Source organism: Corvus cornix, chromosome Z, assembly GCF_000738735.6.
Source record: "Corvus cornix cornix isolate S_Up_H32 chromosome Z, ASM73873v5, whole genome shotgun sequence".
Lineage (NCBI taxonomy): Eukaryota > Metazoa > Chordata > Aves > Passeriformes > Corvidae > Corvus > Corvus cornix.
Window position 1 is genome coordinate 33,812,828 of NC_046357.1, and position 20,130 is coordinate 33,832,957.

The window sequence follows — 20,130 nt, forward strand, 5'->3', positions numbered from 1 at the left end:
TCTCACTGTTGCTGCAGCAGCAGGTGTCACACTAGCAAGGGAGGAGGCACCATAGCCATCACCTGACCTGGAGATGGGTGATAAAAATGCCCAGGTCCTTCAGGAGGAAAACCCTCACAGTTTCCTAGAGCGAGATGTCCCCTTCCAGCTCACCTCTGCTGCTGTGAGTACGCCTCCTGGGTGTCCTCGATGCCTGAACCCAGCAGGGAGAGGGAAAATCCTCCAGCAATGCTGGGACTGGGCACAGAGAGCTGCTACAAACAATTCTCCTCACTCAATGTCAGTACCAATGCCCTCATTCAGCAGTTGGAGCTTCCCCTGATGCAGATTTGCTCCATTCCTATGTGTCCTGTCACTGGATCCCAGCAAGAAGAGATCAGCACCTTCTCCATGCAGCCAGGCAGAGGATAGAGGAGCACTTGAAGGTCCTGCCTTTGCTCAGTGCCCAGACCTGCTGGTCTCCTTCATGTGAGAGCTGCTAGAGCAAGCTGAAGGCCCCTCTGGAGCCTACATGCCTTGCATTTTTGCCCACCGGAGTCCACACTCAGAGGCTGTGGCTGTTGAAAAGCAGCAAGACTGGGGGCTGTTTTAAACTCAGGCTTGTTAGGTCCTGTGATGGGAAGCTGGTGTCCCCAGCATAAAGACCTGGCAATAAAAGGCAGCCTTGCAATGCAGAGGGCAAGTTCTGGAGACCTCAGTGCCAACAGGGGGTCTCAACTGGGCTCCTGCATGGGCCTTCAAAGGAGAAGAAGGCACCCGTCATTGCTGGAGGGAAAGCCCATGAGGTGACAGAGTGGGTGAAGCTGGAAGGGACCTGCAGAGGTCACTCTGTCAAGTGTTCATGCTCAAGGAGGCTCATGAAGAGCATATTATCCAGGACCACCTCCAGATAGCTTTGAATATGTCCAAGAATGTAAGGTACAGCAGCTTTCTGGGAAACTTGTGCCAGGGCTTGGTCACCCTCACAGTAAACAAGTATTTCCTGATGTTGAGGAAGAACCTGCCATACCTGTTTCAGTTTGCACCCAGTTCCCCTAGTCCTGTCACTGGGTGCCACTGGAAACAGCTTTTTTCCCTTGCCTTCACACCCTCCCTTCAGACATCTGTACACCTTGAGGACATCTATCCATAGCCTTTTCTTCTACAGGCAGAAGAGTCTGAGCTCTCTTATAGAAGACGCTCCAGTTCCTTTGTTATCTAAATGCGGCCCTTGGCTGCACTCTCTCCAATAGCCCTGTCTCTCTCCCATAGGGGGGAGCCTGGAACTAATTATTGTGCTTCAACTGCGGCCTCACCAGTGCTGAGCAGAGGAGAAGAATCACCTGCAAAAAAAAAAAAAATTATAAAAAAAATTGATCAAAGACCTATATGAACCAAACAGTCTTATAATCTGCAATAACACTCTGATCTTGTACCCTGCTTTCAGCTAGGGTAGCGTTAATCTCTTCTTGGAAGGTGGGGTTGAGGGTGTCTGTGGGCTATTCCATCTCCAGCATGGCTTAAAACCATGACATCTTCATCAAAATTGAGCTGTCACAAGCATTAAGAATAGCAAGCCTTGAAAGAAGTAGTAGGATCTGTACTGAAAAATGAATGGAATCAATGCTTTTCACAAAATGTGTGTGGTCAAATTCTTATTAGTGTAAATGATAAAAATTAGCATAAATTCTGTCAGAAATGGCATCCGCTGTGCATATTGTGCCTGTGGAGAAGGATAGAGGGAATGAAAAAGAGGAACGCAATAAATTTCCAGTTAGGTTTTCTAGATTGCACCCACTCTTCCTGGCTGACTGCTCCTGTGTAGTCATAGTTAAGCACAAAGGTCTTCGGGGAGCAAACAACTGGCATTTAAATAATTTTGCCATTCCAGATAGCCTCTACTTCCAGTGAAAACATCCTTCACTGTCATCCCCTAGTTCCATCTTGCAATAACCATGGCACAAATGTACCATTGCTTGGGAAAAAATTTTGCTCCCCTGCCCTCCCAATCCTTTGCCAGCAAACTTGGAAAGCTGTAAGTGGAACTGCCAGTGTCAGTTTACCTTAAGCGCAGTTGGCAGGAGACACTTTCTGCAATTCCCTCAGGGGAAAGAAAATGAGATTTCAGAGATCATATGCCCAGTGACCACGCTCTATGAGGACAGAGTTTGTCAGCAACAGTCTCCTACTACAGCTATTAAAGAGTCTAATCTGATGATAAAACACTCTGAACAATACACAAACTTGAAAAATGCAACAAGGATTCTTCCAGTTCCTTAAGATTGGAGGACATCTTTTTCCTGTTCCTATTTCTGTTGTAGTCGCTAGGTTTAGTTTAGCAGGCTGCAGCTTTCCGGTGAGCTCAGCGGGGATGCTTAGGGCAGTGTGACCATTATCACCCTCCCATAGTCCATTCTGGACGGCTCTGCAGTTTTTGCTCTGGCAGCTGTCAGCGTTACAACACAGTGATGGCAAAGGAGGCGAGAAGGGTCCCCCTATGAGGGTTTGAGAAGGTTTTTAACTACATCTCGTCCCGGCGATCCCCAGAGGCAGAGAGACCTCCCCCACCAGGGCGCAGGGGGGTTTTCTCAGGGGCTCAGGGGCGGTACATGGGCAGAGTTGGGGCACAGGAACCAATAGGGAGAGCCTGAGGGAGTGGCCAGGGCTAGGGGCAAGGAACAGAGCGGGGAACAATCTGGGATAGGAAAAAGCAATGGGTAAACAGATTCCCACATATTTCAAATAAATAACAACTTTAAAAATTTGCTCTAGTCACAGCAGGTTTTCCTGTATTCTGAAATTCTGCTTAGGGCATACATAGTTTTAAGATGAAACCCTCTCTATTTAAGAAAGCTAAATAAACAGCAGTGATGCTTCAGTTTTATTGAAAAAGGAGAAGTCACCACTTCACTTCTGGAAATAGAGTAATCCACAGGACAAAAAGATAGAAATAGGAGCCAAAACTCAGCATTTATGCACACAAGCTAGGAGAGAGAAAACACTATATTTAAATATTATCAGCCATGGTGACAGTCAGAGTATTTTTAAGGAAGGAGATAAGGGGCAACAGGCACAAACTGAAGGAAGTTTCCATCTGAATAGAGGAAAGCCCTCTTCACTTTGAGGGTGATTAAGCTTTGGGACAGGCTGCCCAGGGAATATGAAGTCTCTTTCTCTGAAGATAGACAAAGAAACCTGCTGTAGGGAAAGCTGCTTGAACAGTGGTGTTGGACTAGATGATCTCCAGAGGTCCCTTCCAACCCCAACCATTCTGTGGTTCTGTGGTTATAATGAGTTTGCATGGTAGTGGTATCATGCAAGATTCCCATTCTTGCAACGTGCATTAAATTCCCAGCTGGTGCACCAAAAAGATTGTAGTGGGTTGACCCTGGATGGATTCCAGGCACCCACCAAAGCAGCTCTGTAACTCCTCTCTGCAGCTGGACAGGGCAGAGGAAATATAATGAAGAGTCCATGAGCTGTGATAAGGACAGAGAGAGGTCACTCATCAAATACTGTCAAGGGCAAAACTGACTTGAACAGGGGATATTAATTGTAATAATTACTCAAAAAATCAGACCAGGATAATGAAAAGTAAAATAAATCTTAAAACACCTTTCCCCCTACCCCTGCTTCCCAAGCTCTACTTCCTCCCCCTGAGTGATGCAGGGAGACAGGCAATGGGGATTAAAGTCAGTACATCACACATTTCTGCATCTGCTCAGGAAGAAGTCTTTCCCCTACTCCAGTGTGGGATCCCTCCCACAGGAGATAGTCCTCCATCAACTTCTCCAGTGTGAGTCCATCCCATGGACAACAGTTCTCCATGAACTGCTCCAATGTGGATCACTCTTCCACGGGGTGCTGTCCTTCAGGCACAGCCTGCTCCAGCGTGGGCCCTCCACAGGGTCCCAAGTCCTGCCAGGAGATCTGCTCCAGCATGGGCCCCTGTCTCCATGGGTCTGCAGATCCCAGCACAGGCCTCCCATGGAGTCACAGCCTCCTCTCAGGCATCCACCTGCTCCAGCATGGGGCTCCTCCATGGGCTGCAGGTGGATGTCTGCACCCCCATGAAACCTCCAGGGGCTGCAGGGCACAGCTGCCTCACCATGGACTGCACCAGGGCTGCAGGGGAATCTCAGCTCTGGTTGCCTGGAGCACCTCCTGCCTCTCCTTCTCCACTGACCTTGGCATCTGCAGGGCTGTTCCTCTCACATATTCTCACTTTGGTCTTCTCTGGCTGCAATTACACCTGTGCAATACCTTTTCTTTTCCTTAAATATGTTATCACAGAAGCATTAGCACAATTTCTGATTGCCTCAGCCTTGCCCAGCAGGATGTCTGTCCTGGAGCCGGCTGGCACTGGCTGTGCCAGACATGGAGGAAGCTCCTGGCAGCTGGTCCCAGAATCCAGCCCTGTAGTCCCCCTGCTACCAAAATCTGGCCGCACAAACACAACCCATTAATACTGACAGACAATAATGCCAATTTTATGTAACATATGCCAGTGTCTCTTGATTAGACTTTAAAGGTTTAAAAAGAAAGAAAGAAAGAAAGAAAGAAAGAAAGAAAGAAAGAAAGAAAGAAAGAGAGAGAATAGTGATGGGGAGGAAATATTTTAATTTTAGCAGCTGTATTTTAGTTTGGTTGCAACAAATTTTATTGTCTATAAATAAATTTCATGGTAAAGATGCATCGAGGACAAATTACTATCTTCTAAAAGTTGGTCTTTATACATTACAATTCCTGCACTTATATCTTGCTGGCTTTATAGTGTTTCAAAGCTATTAGCTCTTAATTTCCTTTTAGGTTAATAGACTACAGTAAAGGAATACCAGCAGCAATTACACTATATTCTAAAACTCATACTTTTTTGTAATGCGGTGTTAATTTCTGAGGAAGTAGGTCGTTGACAGTGCATTCCAAATCCACAGTAATTCTGTTGAAATAGTCGTTTGGCTTAAATGCATTTCCTAAAATTATTATGAGACCTGTTATCCATTGACGTGTCATTTTAAAAGAACATCATGGTATCTTTCAGGCAAAATTTTGCAAAAGGCTTTTTCTCTGGTTATTGACAAAGCTAGTCAAATTAGTCAATCAGTCTCACAGACAGTTAAAATAACTCCACTCTTTCCTGGAACTTCTTGTTCTCATCTCAGCATGTTGGCAGGGTATAAGTATTGCCCCTGGATTTGTGCCCCAGAGAAGACACACTCTCACACGCTGGGCAGGGCACAGAACCAAGTACACAGCTCCCTTGAGAGAGGTGATGTTGTCAAGTGCTGGCAAAGGTCATTGAGCACACCACCTGAGATCTTCTCTTTAATTTCAGACTTTTCCTCTGTCAAACATAGCTTAGGATTTACTGTAACACTTGGCAGCATCGTTTGGGTTGGGTTTGTCTGAAAAAATATTCTGAGAAAAACATTCTCCAGCCTGCAAAAAATTAAATTTAGGGGGAAAAATATATCACTTTTATGTTCATTACAAAGAAGTCCAGTATGTTCAGTTCTCCAAGAGAGAACTGTATGTTCAGAAACAAGATGTTTTTCATGAAAGGAAAAATTATAATGATCACTGTAGAGGCCATTTTTCTAAGATACTTCTATACATAGATCAACATGATTGCAAGATCTTCCTGCCTTTTTGCACCATTTGAGGATGACCGTGCAGCATGTTCCACTTGAGCTTCTCCTCCCAAACTGCTGTTTACTTCCTCTGTATTTCAGTCTTCATTTGTTTCCACACCAATCCTGGAGTTTCAAACTGATGTTCCATTTCCTAAACACCCTCTCTCTTTGAGGTTGCTTCTTAGAAAGCTCCTCAGCTGGGCAAGCAGAGGAGGCAGATGCCTTGGGCTGCCTATTTTGCCCTCCCAGGCAGGAGTGTGGGACTGCTACACAAGGAGTGTGTGCAGCACTGGGGAACCCAGCTCAGATGTTTCTCCCATAATCTTAAGTGCTCTACCCCATTGTCAAGGTGCAGAATGGCAGGACACACATGAAACCCAGCTATTGTCCTGGTTTTTGTTTCTCTGCTCCCTGTAGCATGAGTGCCACAACCCATGCTAGCCCAGCACTTCCTGTTTCCTTTCCCAGCGTAAACTGGGGTATCAGCTTCCTCCGAGCCACCACTCACAGAAGCTGTCCAGGAGGTTCAGGGTGTCAGGTGGTCATGGAACACCTGTGGGAGGAACAAGGTAGTAAGTAGATGTAGGAGAAGAGTGATTTCCAGTGGGTTTGGGAAGGGTGACTGTGGTCTGGAGGAGAAATCCTGTGAGGATTTAAAGATACTCTCTTGCATGCAGTATGGGTACTTCAGCCTATACTGACCCTGTCAGCCTCCTCCCCTCTGTTGCAGCAAAGCTGCCTTTGCTGCTCTGCTGAAGGCATCAGATCGAGTTATTTTGTGCTCTTCCCCAAGAAGCAAATTTGGCTGTGCCTGCACTGCTAGGAAGCCCTGTCCCAGGGCCACCCGCTGTGTTGCTCTTCTATCTCGTGACATCCCAACCCAGCACTTTTTGTAGCTGACAAGAATTAAGTTCTAAGAACAGGATTTTTTATAAGTTATTATCACTTTCTTCACCCTTCATTTCATGTTTCCCATTATCTCCCTGCTTACAAACAGGCTGCCCTTTCAATTAAGAAAGTGGAGTAATTTCATCAACCTTTCTGGTGATACATGATCTATCCAGCTATGGCTGTCCAGCTGTTGTGGACTTGGTTTCCACTTGGTCAGTATTTCATTTCAAAGTAAGCTACACAAATAGCTCAACTGATATAAAGAGGCAGGAAATAACAATAAAATATTCTTTGAAACATATTAAAGAGACCTTGTCTGTGGCAGTGTCTTTGGAATTAGAATCCCAAAAGATTTCTCTCCTGTTCTTTAACTTCAATTCTCATCACCATTTTACAAGCATTCACCATAACAGATTATTTTGTTTTATCACAGTGATGTCAATAATATGAGGAAAATGAGAATGCAGGATGATTCTATCTTCATACCAAGATAGAACAAAATGTTCAAGATGCAAAAAATAGGAAAGCAATATTTGAGTCAGTGCTTGCTTTTACCTGTAGCATGAACTATTTTGAAAATACATCCAAAATGGCTAAACCATTTACAGAAAAAAGTCTTGATCATCAGCAAGACTTGTTGAATTCAAGCTGTAACCTTGAGCCCACACAGCAGAACCATCTGTTATACATCTGGGGCTTCCACACACACCTTCTGAATCTTATTTTAAGTTTCCCTGAAGTTCTGACGTCCCTGTGACTTCATTTTGTCTCTTTTTTGTTGGTGACAGAGTCATCAGTCCTCCTCACTGGTTTGCCAGGTTTATGATCCTTCTTCAGTGTACAGAGATATTGCAACTGCAGGAAAGCAAGTGAATCACCAGTGGCAGACCTACTCGAGGGATATCTGCCTTACCCACTGGACCTCATGGACACATTGAGATGAGTGGGTTAGACTTTGGGATGTCATAGTCTTCTTTTGGGTGCCTTTTTCAGTAGTCAGAATTGGGGTCGAAGTATTTCTCACATTCTCATCATGTTCGTAACAGCTTCAATATCAGAAAGAAAGCATGGGGTCTTTTTTCTTTAGTCAGCTTCTATAAGGGCTCCTCATCTGAGTGTCCTATTATGGGATAAAGGTGGTTTGTTGTAGGTTACGGGACGGCCGGACGTAGACAGTGACGGATGGAGACGAGAGATCTCTATAGGCAGGTCTTGGGACACATGGGGTTTATTGTAAAAGGTGTGGGTATAGGGGCACTGCTCAGAGCTGCCAGACTCAGCTCTGAGCAGGCCCAAGAGAGCAAGAGAGTAAACGGGTGAGAGAGAGAGAGAGTGTAAGAGCAAGAGTGGAAGTAAGAGAGGAGTGGAAGTAGTAAGGAAAGTCTGAAGTCCTGGTTACAATACAATAAATCATCTTCTGTACTGAATATTCTAATTGTCACTAACCAATCTAATACAAGATACAAATCCTATAGCATTTACATACAGCCTATAAGAGTTCTTATATTACCATAGAGTGTTACATCTTAACTTCTAAAAACTACTCTTTGGACCCCTTCTGCTGAGCTAGTAGGGTCTGCTCTGACCCTTGGACCTGCTGCAAGCAGAGGGTATTGTTCCATCAAGAGGGGATTACTTCAGTGGCCATACCATTGTTTTCCAGTTGTTCAGTAACTAAGACTTGGTATTTCAAAAGTGGCTTTCATTTCGATGTTGCCTGTAGTTTTCATATTCCCAAAATCTTTTGTCAGGCAATCATATTTATAAGGCTTTCCTGTTTCATCTTCCCCAACATCTCCCCTTTCTGGTGACAATTAAGATATTAGACATAGTCCTACTCGTCATTTTTTGCACACACTGAAGTATACAAGGTACTGCTACTAAAACTATAATTATTACTACTAGAATAATCAAGCCTATTTTACAGAGTTCCCTTAGCCAAGGTGCAAAGCTCCAACCATCAAACAAACTGTCTAGCCAAGACGGGTTATCTGTTGTAATTTGGTTAGCTAGGTCCCTTTAGGTTTTGTAACTGTTGGTGAATGGAAACAGAATGATCGGATAAGTTCATACAGCATAATCCTTCAAAATCTTCACAGCCATGCCCATGTGCTAATAAAAGATAATCAATGTAAGTTTGGTGTCTATGGCTGGGAGTTGGAGAAATGTGATCATTATCATATGACCAATACTTATCAAAAGTAACATTACCAAAACCTTCTGGAAAAGGCATTCCAACTAAACAGGTTGAAAAAGGTTTGTCAGGGCTTGTGTCAGATAGACAGATGGTATTGGAGCCTGCAGATTTGGCTAAAGCATCCCAAACATTTGTCTTTGGTTGATTTACAGGTAAAGCTTCACTACAAAAACTAAAACAAAAGGTTAAAAGCAACATGCATCTACACAAATAATGCTAAAACTCCATTCTTTTCTTGAGCTGTTTCTGGCAGACAATCTTCTCTCAGTGGTTCTGCCTAGTTCACATTTCAGTGCTGGCTTCTCAGCTTCCACTCGCGGGGTCACTGGCTGAAGTGGAACCGACAACGGGCTTTGATGTGTGGTACAGCTTCACGTTCTTTGCTGGAATCCACTTGGTTCCTTCACCTGTGGAGAGACATGCAAATCCCTTCCCCACATTATAAGATCATGGTCTTTCTATTTTTCCTGATCTAGATTCTTAATTAAAACTAGGGGGTGCTCTTTCAGTTTTGCTTTTTTGTTGTTTAAGAAATGTCTAAATGAGGGATCAGGCTCTTCTGCAGAGCTATTCAAGAAATTAAAAGCATACAAGGCTTTATTCAACCTTCTTTGAGGTGTAGCCTGGGCTTCTCCCCTTTCTGTTGATTTAAAATGCGTTTTAAAGTTTGATGTGTTCCTTTTAGGGTACTTTTTAGCAGTTGCTTAAAGTATGGAGAGCAGATACCACTGTCCTTTATTGCTTTCCGCAACTCTTTAATCTCATGGTGTGGGATAGCTTGCCATGTTCTAGGACCACCAGCTTGCTGGCTGAATAGTACAGGCATAGCTAAAGGATTTAGATTTTCCTCTTTGCAAATTTGGCGTCTGACTTCATGCCAGTCTGTAATTGAAAATTATTGAAACATTTTTGGGGGTTTTCTACTTTTGGGATTAATGCAGGCGAATCTTCAGGGTTTAGTGTCTCTTTCTGAGTCGAGAAGTCTGTCCGAAACACTGGGGGGACACCAGAGCTGTTTGGGAACAGACTTAGTTCTTTTTCGGAATTGTTTTGTATTGGGATTAAGGGGTTGGCATTTGCAGGGGCAAATAGTTCTCAGTCTGTCCTGTATTTATAAAAGCAGGTGTCATATTCCATCCTCCCCCTCCTTGTTGCACGGCTTGTGTGCTTGGCTGTGCGATCGATTGGTGATACAAAGTAGTCCCATTCGGTGTCAGGAGCGCAGAGGCGATAGCGCGGCTGGGTGTTCGAGGGAGTGCGGGCGTGATTCGGTGCTGCTTGGGTTGGTTCCGGGAAGCGGCAGCGGAGTCAGGGAGGCAGGCAGCGGAGTCGCGGGAAGATGTGCGGCTGGTCCCGGGAGCGGTGCTGTGGTGGGAGGAGTGTGAGCGGAGTGATATGGCTGATCCGGGAGTTGCAGCAATTGCGCATGCGTGTGTTGCAGCAATTGCGCATGTGTGGGTTGCAGCAATTGCGCATGCGTGGGTTGCGTCATCAGGTCAGCGCAGCAGGCTGTAATGGCAGTAGTCCGTGTGGCGGGCGGTTGGGCAGAGCAGGAGATGGCAGGACTGCAGAACCAGGGGCTGGGGCTGCGGCCGCGGGAGGCAGGAGGGCCGGTGGCTGGATCGCGGCGTGCTGCTGTGGGAGCTTGTAGGCTGGGCTGGGGTGGGTGGTGGTGCGGCGGGCAGAAACGGCGCTGCTGGAGTGGCGACGCCGGGAGACGGGAATTGCACAGGAACGCCAGCAGGGACAGGAGTAGACATAGGCGTCTGTGGTGCCGCGGGGCCGGGGGACAGCTCGGGGCGTGCTGTGTGCGCTTGAACGGCAGGGTGGGGGGTAGGGTTCGTGCGGTAGCGTGCACAGGGGGTGCCGGGGACACCAGCGCGGCCGTGACCGGCGCTGTAGGCACCGGTGGTTCGGGAGCGGCAGGAGACTGTGAAGACGCAGCAGCGGTGGACGCGGATGGAACAATGGCTACTATCGGCGCCGTGTCGGGGGGGGGACCTGGGGGGCTGGAAGAAGGGTCGCGACTTGGCTTTGCGGGGGGCCAGCTATGATGGCAGCCATGGCCATAACAGGCGCGGCTGGGGGAGGGGTAACACCCGTAGGTAGCAGGGGGGTAGGCGCTGGTCCCGCAGGGGTACCGCCGGGGGCGGGGCCACCATGATGCCAGCAGCGGGGGGTGGGGTAAGAATGACGGCAGCGGGGGGGTGGAGCCGCGATGACGGAAACGGGGGGGGGGCACGGGGGGACAGGGGCAAGGGCGGGGCCACGGAGACGCTGGAACGGAGGGTGGGGACCGCGGGGGATGGGGCAGCGGGGACGAGCGGGATGGCGGGGGCGGGGATGGCGGGAGCGGCGGGAGGGGCCGTAGGGTCCGGTGGGGTGGCTGGGGCCCGGGGTAACGGGTGCGGGGACCACGAGCGCGGGGGCGGGGCGGCGCGAGTCAGCCAGACCGCGGGTACCGGAGCCGCAGGGTCCAGCAGGGGGCGGGGGCCGTGCTCCGTTGCGGGCTCGCGGCAGCAAGGGGCAGGCTCGCAGCAGGAGCCGGGCTCGGGGCGGCAAGGGGCGGCCTCGCAGCAGGAGCCGGGCTCGGGGCGGCAAGGGGTGGGCTCGCAGCAGGAGCAGGGCTCGCGGCGGCAAGGGGTGGGCTTGCAGCAGGAGCCGGGCTCGCGGCGGCAAGGGGCGGGCTCGCCAGCAGGAGCCGGGCTCGGCAGGGTGACTGCTGCGGGCGGCGCCATCGCAGCAAACAGCTCTACCAGCGCTCTGCAAGCTGGGAGCAGCTGCGCGGCAGCCATATCCCGGAAGGAGATATTATTAAAGAGCTTAACTCCAACTGTGTCCCAAAAGTCTCTTGTAAAGACGGCTGAACGGTCAGCATTTGGGAAATTAAGTCGGGTCCATTCTAAAAGATTTTTTAGCTCGTGTTTAGGCAACTGACTTGGACCAGAGCTTATAAGTAAATGCTTAAGTTGCTTATAGAGATCTCTGTCATGGGCAGAGTGGGTTTGTCCCATTTTTTAGACCAGTATGATACTCACTTAGATGATGTCGCAGGAGCAGCGTCCTTAGTCAAAGGTACGTCGTGGGGGGCTGGCAGGCACTCCACTCAGCAGTCAGGACGCTGCTTTTCGGTCCTTTCCCAGAGCTCCGATTTCAGGCGTCGCTTGGCAACGGCTTTCCGTGCTCAGGACATCACGGTGGGTCCGCACTGAGAGCTCCAGCGCGGGCGGTGCTGAGCACTACTCGCCTGTGCTCGGGGCGTGTGGCAGAGTTCCCCTCCGCAGAGCTCCACTCAGCACTGCTTAGCAGCGTGTCCGTGCTCGAGGGGTGATACGGCTGACCTCCTCAAAGAGCTCCAGGGAGCCGCTGCGCAAGCAGTGGCCGCCCGTGCTTGAGGACTGCCAGGCAATTCCCTCCAAGAGGTCCAGGTAATCCCCGTGCTCGAAGGCTGCCTCAGCAGAATTATAGAGCTCCAGCTACTACGATGCGCAGCAACGGTATGCCGTGCTCACGACACATTCTAGGTGGCTATAACTGGTCTTTTAGTTACCGTCCATGGAGAAGTGTCCTACAGATGGAGAAAGCTGAACCGGGCGTTCAATCACGTTGTGCGCCAGACTGCAGGTGCTGGGTGTGGGTTCAGCAATCACGATGGGCGCCAGACTGTAGGTTACGGGACGGCCGGACGTAGACGGTGACGGATGGAGACGAGAGATCTCTATAGGCAGGTCTTGGGACACATGGGGTTTATTATAAAAGGCGTGGGTATAGGGGCACTGCTCAGAGCTGCCAGACTCAGCTCTGAGCAGGCCCAAGAGAGCAAGAAAGTAAACGGGTGAGAGAGAGAGAGAGAGAGTGTAAGAGCAAGAGTGGAAGTAAGAGCAGGAGTGGAAGTAGTAAGGAAAGTCTGAAGTCCTGGTTACAATACAATAAATCATCTTCTGTACTGAATATTCTAATTGTCACTAACCAATCTAATACAAGATACAAATCCTATAGCATTTACATACAGCCTATAAGAGTTCTTATATTACCATAGAGTGTTACATCTTAACTTCTAAAAACTACTCTTTGGACCCCTTCTGCTGAGCTAGTAGGGTCTGCTCTGACCCTTGGACCTGCCTGCAAGCAGAGGGTATTGTTCCATCAAGAGGGGATTACCTTCAGTCGGCCATACCATTGTTTTCCAGTTGTTCAGTAACTAAGACTTGGTATTTCAAAAGTGGCTTTCATTTCGATGTTGCCTGTAGTTTTCATATTCCCAAAATCTTTTGTCAGGCAATCATATTTATAAGGCTTTCCTGTTTCATCTTTCCCAACAGTTTGTCACAAAACAAAACCTTCAGAAACAGGGAGGCAGAGAAAACCTGATGCAGTTTGCCCCACTTTTTCTCAAAGACATTTGTTCTGTGTTCTTTGCATTTGTCTGATATAAAGTAAACATAAGCAAAAATAGTTGTCTGCCAGAACAATGAAAATCAAGAATAAAGAGGCACTTCTTCTAATTAACAGCAACCTGCAATTAAGAGCCATTTACAACCTGCTTCATTTCTCATAATATCTTGCAGATTTACTTAAATTTTCTTGTATGTTTGACTGAGATACAGGGCATATGTTTTGTCTTGTTTTGTTGCTGTGCACACACTGCTGTGTTCACTCCCCTACCTTTTCATTTCCAGCTTTTTGGATAGAAACAATCTCTTAAATATTTGCAAGAATAAAATATTTACATGGCTAAAAGCTAAGTGCCAGTGGCCATTCTACCTTGTTCTCTCAAGTACTGTGACACATTGTTACATTTTTATCCTTATACTTTATTAAAGGCCTTTTTAAAAATAGGACAAAACTCGGTTGGTGAGTTGTGTTCTAGGAGACAGCAAGAGGTTATTGTTTCATAATGGACATGTTACACTGCCTTTCTATAACATCCTTTCAGACTGTTCCTGACATATCCTAAGAGATAGACCACATCCTACCAAAACATTTAGAGGTAGAACTAATTGGAAGATTAATTTGCTCTAGACAATTTTCAGTTGAACTCTATACAGGAATCCTTTCCTATTGTTTTTGGGCCAGGTTTTTTAGATGTCGGCTAAAGGCTGAATCGTTAGTTTGGAAAAACACTCTTAGATGTATACTTTTTCTCAACAGCCTATGTTTTAAAGCCAAATTAGATTTTTGAAGCAGCTCTTTTGTTTGGGCGACAATGCACTTTTCATCTGAAGCCATATTTCACCATGTGGATCTAAGCTTGAAATATCTATATGCACACTTGTTATTTTGATTGAATCTTCAAAGTGATATGAAATTAGACATTATTCCATTAGTGATAGGACAAGGGAGAATGGTCTTAAGTTGAGGAAGGGTAAGTTTAGATTAGAAATCAGGAAGAAATTCTTTACTGTAAGGGTGGTGAGTCCCTGGAACAGGCTGTCCAGGGAAGTTGTGGATGCCCCATCCCCTGGAAGTGTTCAAGGCCAGTTTGGACGGGGGTCTGAGCAACCTGGTCCAGCGGAAGGTGTCCCTGCCCATGGCAGCAGGGTTGGAATGAGAAGGTCTGTAAGGTCCCTTCCAACCCAGACCATTCTGTGGTTCTGTGATTAAAAGGCATTCGCAGATGTTGGTGGAGTGCTTTCTTCAGTAGATAATACAAATAGTTTCAATAGGCTTAGGGCCACAATGCACTTTTCATCTGAAGCAATTTCCCATTTCATGCTATAACAAATGGTATTAGTTGTAAATTCAAAGACCTTACTCTGCACAGAGAGCCCTAACCCTGCTAGACGAAGATGAGAAAGTGAAGTAATAAAACTGATGTCCTCAGGACACAAATGAATCCCTGTGTCTGCAGACCTGTGTACTGGGCTGATCTAGAGGTAAGCAGCCCTTAGTGGGGCAAAAGGTTGGACATGTCCTCCTTCATTTTGCCCCTCTGATATATTATCTACTATATGTCTGGGATCCTGGATTTGCCAGAGAATAGTGCAGCACTAATCATCTCCCACCAGCATACACCCCAAACCATGTTTTCTCTGTTGAGTATATTTCTTAGATTAATATCACCACTGAAGAACAGCAACAAGTATGCTTCACCCATGCTTGCAAATTCCTCCTATGTGTGCCAAAATTGGACAAAGTCTAAGTTTTATGTGCTGCAGAAAGACAGATCCTAACAATTTATCACCAAGTAAGACAGTTTATAATACAGTGTGTTTTGTTTCTGCATGGCTGTGTGTCAGGTAATCCTTCCATCCTGGAGGAATGAAGAATCCCTTCTGAGGGCACAAAGAATAGCTTCCCACCTTGGAAAGTGATGCCGAGTGCTACATGTGGCATCAAACAGAAGATTCCTCATTTAGACAGCAGGGGATTTGATCTGACGAAATCCCATTGAATTAATCTTGCAGTTATCTTTTCACATGTAACATCTTTAGTTTGGTAAATACCAAAAACTTTAAGAGCTGTAGGTAAAAAACAGGCAAGAAAAATTATAGTGGGGTTACTTACTTATTCTTAATTCTTTCATCTTCTTTTATTAAGGTTCAATAGATTTGTTCAATCCCAGAAATTTGAATAGATGCTGACTGTTAAATTTGTCATTGGAAAACAAATCTGAAATCCCACTATACTGGTGATACCAGAGGACCTTCAAAGGAACAGAACACCAAAATTTCCCAAGGGCACACCTCCTGAGAGACAGAGCATTAAGCTTTCTAAGCAGGAACTGATATCCTCAGTGGGAGCTTTTTAATGATGAAAGTGCAGTAGAGCTGCCAAAGCAAAGGACAGCCTCCAGGGTAGACCTTTCTGTAGCACACCTCACCAGGCCAATACTTTCCTTCCGAGCCATATTGGAGACAGTCCAAGTACCAGCTCAGGCCAAATTCTCTCTGTGTGAGTGTAGATGAACAATCCCTGTCTGTATCTTCTTTAAATTTGTTAATTAAAATCTCTGATACACCATTCTTTCCAAAATACTATGTCAGGTTTTTTTTTAAGGACTCTTTTAAGGACAAGGTATCTTAACACACCTTCTGAAATTAATACTTTCTGTACATTTCATAACCACATGAAATACTGACATGGAAAGAGATAATCTCATTACAAGATCCAGTCTCTGTCCTTGTTTATAGTCATATTTTCAGCTCTGCTGCATATTCAAAGCACTGTTTTGCCTTAACTAGAATTGTCTTTAAATCTTTTGAAGCATGTTCTTGCCCTCCTAACATTTTCATTTGCTACTTAGCCTTTGGCTTAATTAGCCATTAACAGCACGACACTAGAGCTGGGAGTAGGTATTGATTCTTGTATGGAATTCATTTGGAGTTTTTTGTTTTGTTTTCAAGCATGTATGGAACAAACAACGCAGACCTGGAAAGGAAAAAACAAAGTAGGGGAGTTTTGGATCCTGGGAATGTAACTCTGTACCCCACCCTTACACACTTATGGAAGAGCAGAGAAGTAGGATACAGAGAGAAGGAGAAAAACATGCACTGTATAAATTAGATTGAGGTTAAGTTTACACATTCTGTCCTACTGAATGACTCCCAGCCCTGATAATTGTAATTCATTTCCTTTCTGTAGGGTGGAAATAGCCTGGTAACAGCAAGAGTGAAAAGGTGGGTCATATTTTTTACTGTTTCACAAAAGGCCTCTTTAGTGATTTGAAATTACTAGGTCACAGTCTCTGTATTGAAATACTCCAAGTGTCACATTCGTTTGTTCAAAACAGGAATTAAAACCTCAGACAGTGATTAAATTGGGTGAACACCGATCCCTTGACAGACACGCCTTCCCTGCTTCACTGCCACAACTCCATATCACTCACAGTTTCATAACCAGCCACAAAATTACTACACAAAATAGTTGGAGAAGGGCCATGCCCAAATAATCCCTCAACTGCCTGAGTCTGGATTGCAGAAGTAATGCTTAAGATCTGGTTGCATTTACTACAGCCATAGAATCTGCACTGGGACTAAAAATCTTACTACTGGCATTTTTGTTTACAGCCAAAATGAACGGACCTGTATCTTCTTCCAGTGTGTAAGTGTTGAGTGTCTGCAGGATGTGTGCTATGGTCAAGAATGTCCCCTTCTCTCTGATCAATTTTTAACCCAAAGCATACGCCTTGAAAGTTAAATTCAGAACTGAGGTTTGCCTTCCATGTTCTTTGTACCTAATATAACTTTTTTAAAAGTTATTAATTAGGCAGAAATACATGCTTTTCTATTCCTGAAATGCAATTTTTTGCCTTCTAAGAACTAGAACTTTTACTGCTTTTCATTGAAGTACCTGTAAAGCAAATCAGAAGGAAGAAATGGGTTTACCAGTCAATTTGTGCTACTGATACAAAGAGAAATAGACATTCCTTGAAACTTTCAGATTTTGAGTGGAAGCTCACAGACCATAATATCAGGAACTGAATGAAGTTCCAAAAAGATAGGTAGACTAGTTACCATTTACATTGCTAAAAAATCACTTTATATAATATACAGTTTGACAGGACATAGAAGAATCAAGATTCAACTCTCCGGCTCCTTCATTCTTATGAGCAGGTAACAAAAGAGAAAACCAAAAAGAATCTTAGATGAAACTAGATGATTTTTGTATATCAGAAGGAGCACAAGTTTGCTCCACTTACTTTTGTGAGGTAAATCATGAGGTATATAAAAACCCCAGCCCTTTCAGCTCCAGCAGTGTTAAATAAACCCTGAGATGTTTTCAGACTTATGAGCTGTCACTGTTAAATATTGTGAGCATTTGCAGACACACTCCCAAGGAATTGCAGAGGAGAGACAACAGTACACACATGCCAGCAGCAGCCAGGTTAGAAGGTTCTGCCCTGGTTTATTCTATATTTGGATGAGTCACATCCCCAGGGAAACCACAGCAATGAAAACACAAAAAAGAGCACGCATGCCTGTGCAGATGGATAAAGTATAACAACATGTGTTGGTCAAAACTTCCCAAATGGTAGGATGATTTCTATAGGATTAAAAAAAAAAAGTTTTTAAGAGACAAAACTGATAGGGGTTTGGAGGAAGTGGTCTTTTGGGCTACCTAAAAGAGTAAGCAGCAAAGGGCAGGGCTTAATTCTAACTTGCCAAAGGAGCAGGATACTCAGCCAAGGACCAGGCTATTCAACACCTTCAGCAAAGACCTAGAAGAGGCCATAAAAAGAGTGGTGTCTAAACAATCTACTTAACTATTTGTAGTAGTGAAATTCCATCCCATTGGCAAAGAACTCTGGAAAAACTTTACAAAACTACAAAAGTAAGGTCATGTGAGCTCCAGTTTGAATACATATAAAGCATCTAGGAAAAAATAACCTAACCCTGAGGTAGCAGCCAAGGCAGAGAAAGGAGATCACAGAATTGTAGAATGGTGTGGATTGGAAGGATACCTTGAAGATCTTCTAGTTCCAACCCTTCCACTAGACGAGGTTGCTCAGAGCCCCATCCAACCTGGCTAAACACCTTGGATGGGGCATCCACAATTTCCCTGGGTAACCTCTTCAAGTGATTTACCACCCTCATAGTAGAGAACTTTTTTCCTAATATTTAATTTAAACCTACTGTTTTTCAATTTCAACCCATTCCTCTTTTCCTTTCACTACCTGCCCTTGTAAATAGTCTTGCCCCATCTTTCCTATAAGTTCCCTTCACATACTGGAAGGCCAAAATTAGCCTTCTCTTCTGGCTGAAAAAACCCAATTTTCTCAGCCTTTCCTCACAGGAGAGGTGCTCAAGCCCTCTGATCAATTTGGTGACCTTCTCTGGACTTTTCTCCCAACAGGTCCCTGTCCTTCCTGTGCTGGGACCCCAGAGCTGGATGCAGTGTTCCAGGTGGGGTCTCACCGGAGCAGAGCAGAGGGGCAGAATCCCCTCCCTCCCCTGCTGCCCACGCTGCTTTGGATGCAGCCCAGGACACGTTTGGCTCTCTGGGCTGTGAGTGCCCATGGCTGGGTCATGTCCAGCCTCTCACCCACCAGCACCCCCAAGTCCTTCTCCCCAGGGCTGCTCTCCATCTGTTCATCCCCAGCCTGGATTGATACTGGGGGTTGTCCTGACCCAGGTGCAGCACCTTGCTCTTAGACTTTTTAAACCTCATGATATTTCCATGGCCCCACTTCTCCAGCTTGTCCAAGTCCCTCTGGAAGAAATCCTGTCTTTCAGGTGACTCAACAGCACCACTCCACTTGATGTCACTTGCAAACTTGCTGAAGGTGCACATGATCCCTCTGTCTATGTCATTGATGAAGAAATAAAATAACACTGGTCCCAAGGGGAATCCTTGAGAGACACCACTCATCACTGATGCCCTCTGGCATTCTGAGCCATTGGCCACTAGCCTCTGGATGTGACCACACAACCAATTCCTAATCCTCCTAAAAGTCCACCTGTTGAATCCATCATTCTTCAATGTAGAGAGAAGGGGGGGGACCATGTCAAAGCCTTTACAGATGTCTGGATAAATGACATCTGTAGCTCTTCCCTTATCCACTGAAATAGTTACTCCACTATAGAAGGCTACTGGGTTGGTCTGACAGGACCTTCCCTTGTGAAGCTATGTGGGCTGTCTCAAATCACCTCCCTCTCCTCCATGTGTCTTAGCACATGACTGGACACTATTACACCACTTGATTTTGCAAGTTCCTTTTTAAAAGAACGAACCCCATTTCCTTTAAAGTACTGCATACAGTGTTTTCAGCCTTGCAAAGTGTATGTGATAAATTATTTCAAAGCCATGTCAGTCAGATGGAAAGTGCTAAACACTGAGGAGCCAGAAAACTGACTGACCTGACCAAGTCGAGCTACATGTTAAAGGTTTGGTCTTTTTCACATAATGTCTCATTATGAAATCAATCCAGAGGACAGTGGATGAGCAATAGTAATTTCCTATGTAGTGTTCCAGACCTGATGGACTTCTTGATACTGCACCTGACAAAATGTTAGTCGTGTTACTTTTAATGAACATGTAATTTTAACTAACAATGTACAGAAGACTTTCTATACCTCCAAAGTGATCAAAAACCAAATCTGATAGAAAAGAACTCCACAGTGTTCCTTAAGGTTTTGGGAAATGTCAAGACAGTTACAGCAACCTCACAAACAAGTGTCACTGCACTACCCTGTCTGGAACGGGCATAAGGAACAGGATTCCTTTCTCACCATGCCTCTGTGGCTACATCTGCTGTAGTTTGCAGCACCTTAAATGGCTGAGTCTGATTACTTTTGTGCAATGCATCTCTTGGTCATACTGCTTTTTTATTATACCATTACATCCTCTAAATAAAAGTCTGCTTGTTTTAATTCAGTGTATTAAATATTTTTAATATGCCTGTCGGATTTATTTCCTTTGAGAAAGGAACAGTGTTTCCCATCTGAATAAGCAAGCTGAAGGGATTTAAAAGGTGCTCCCAGCTGACCA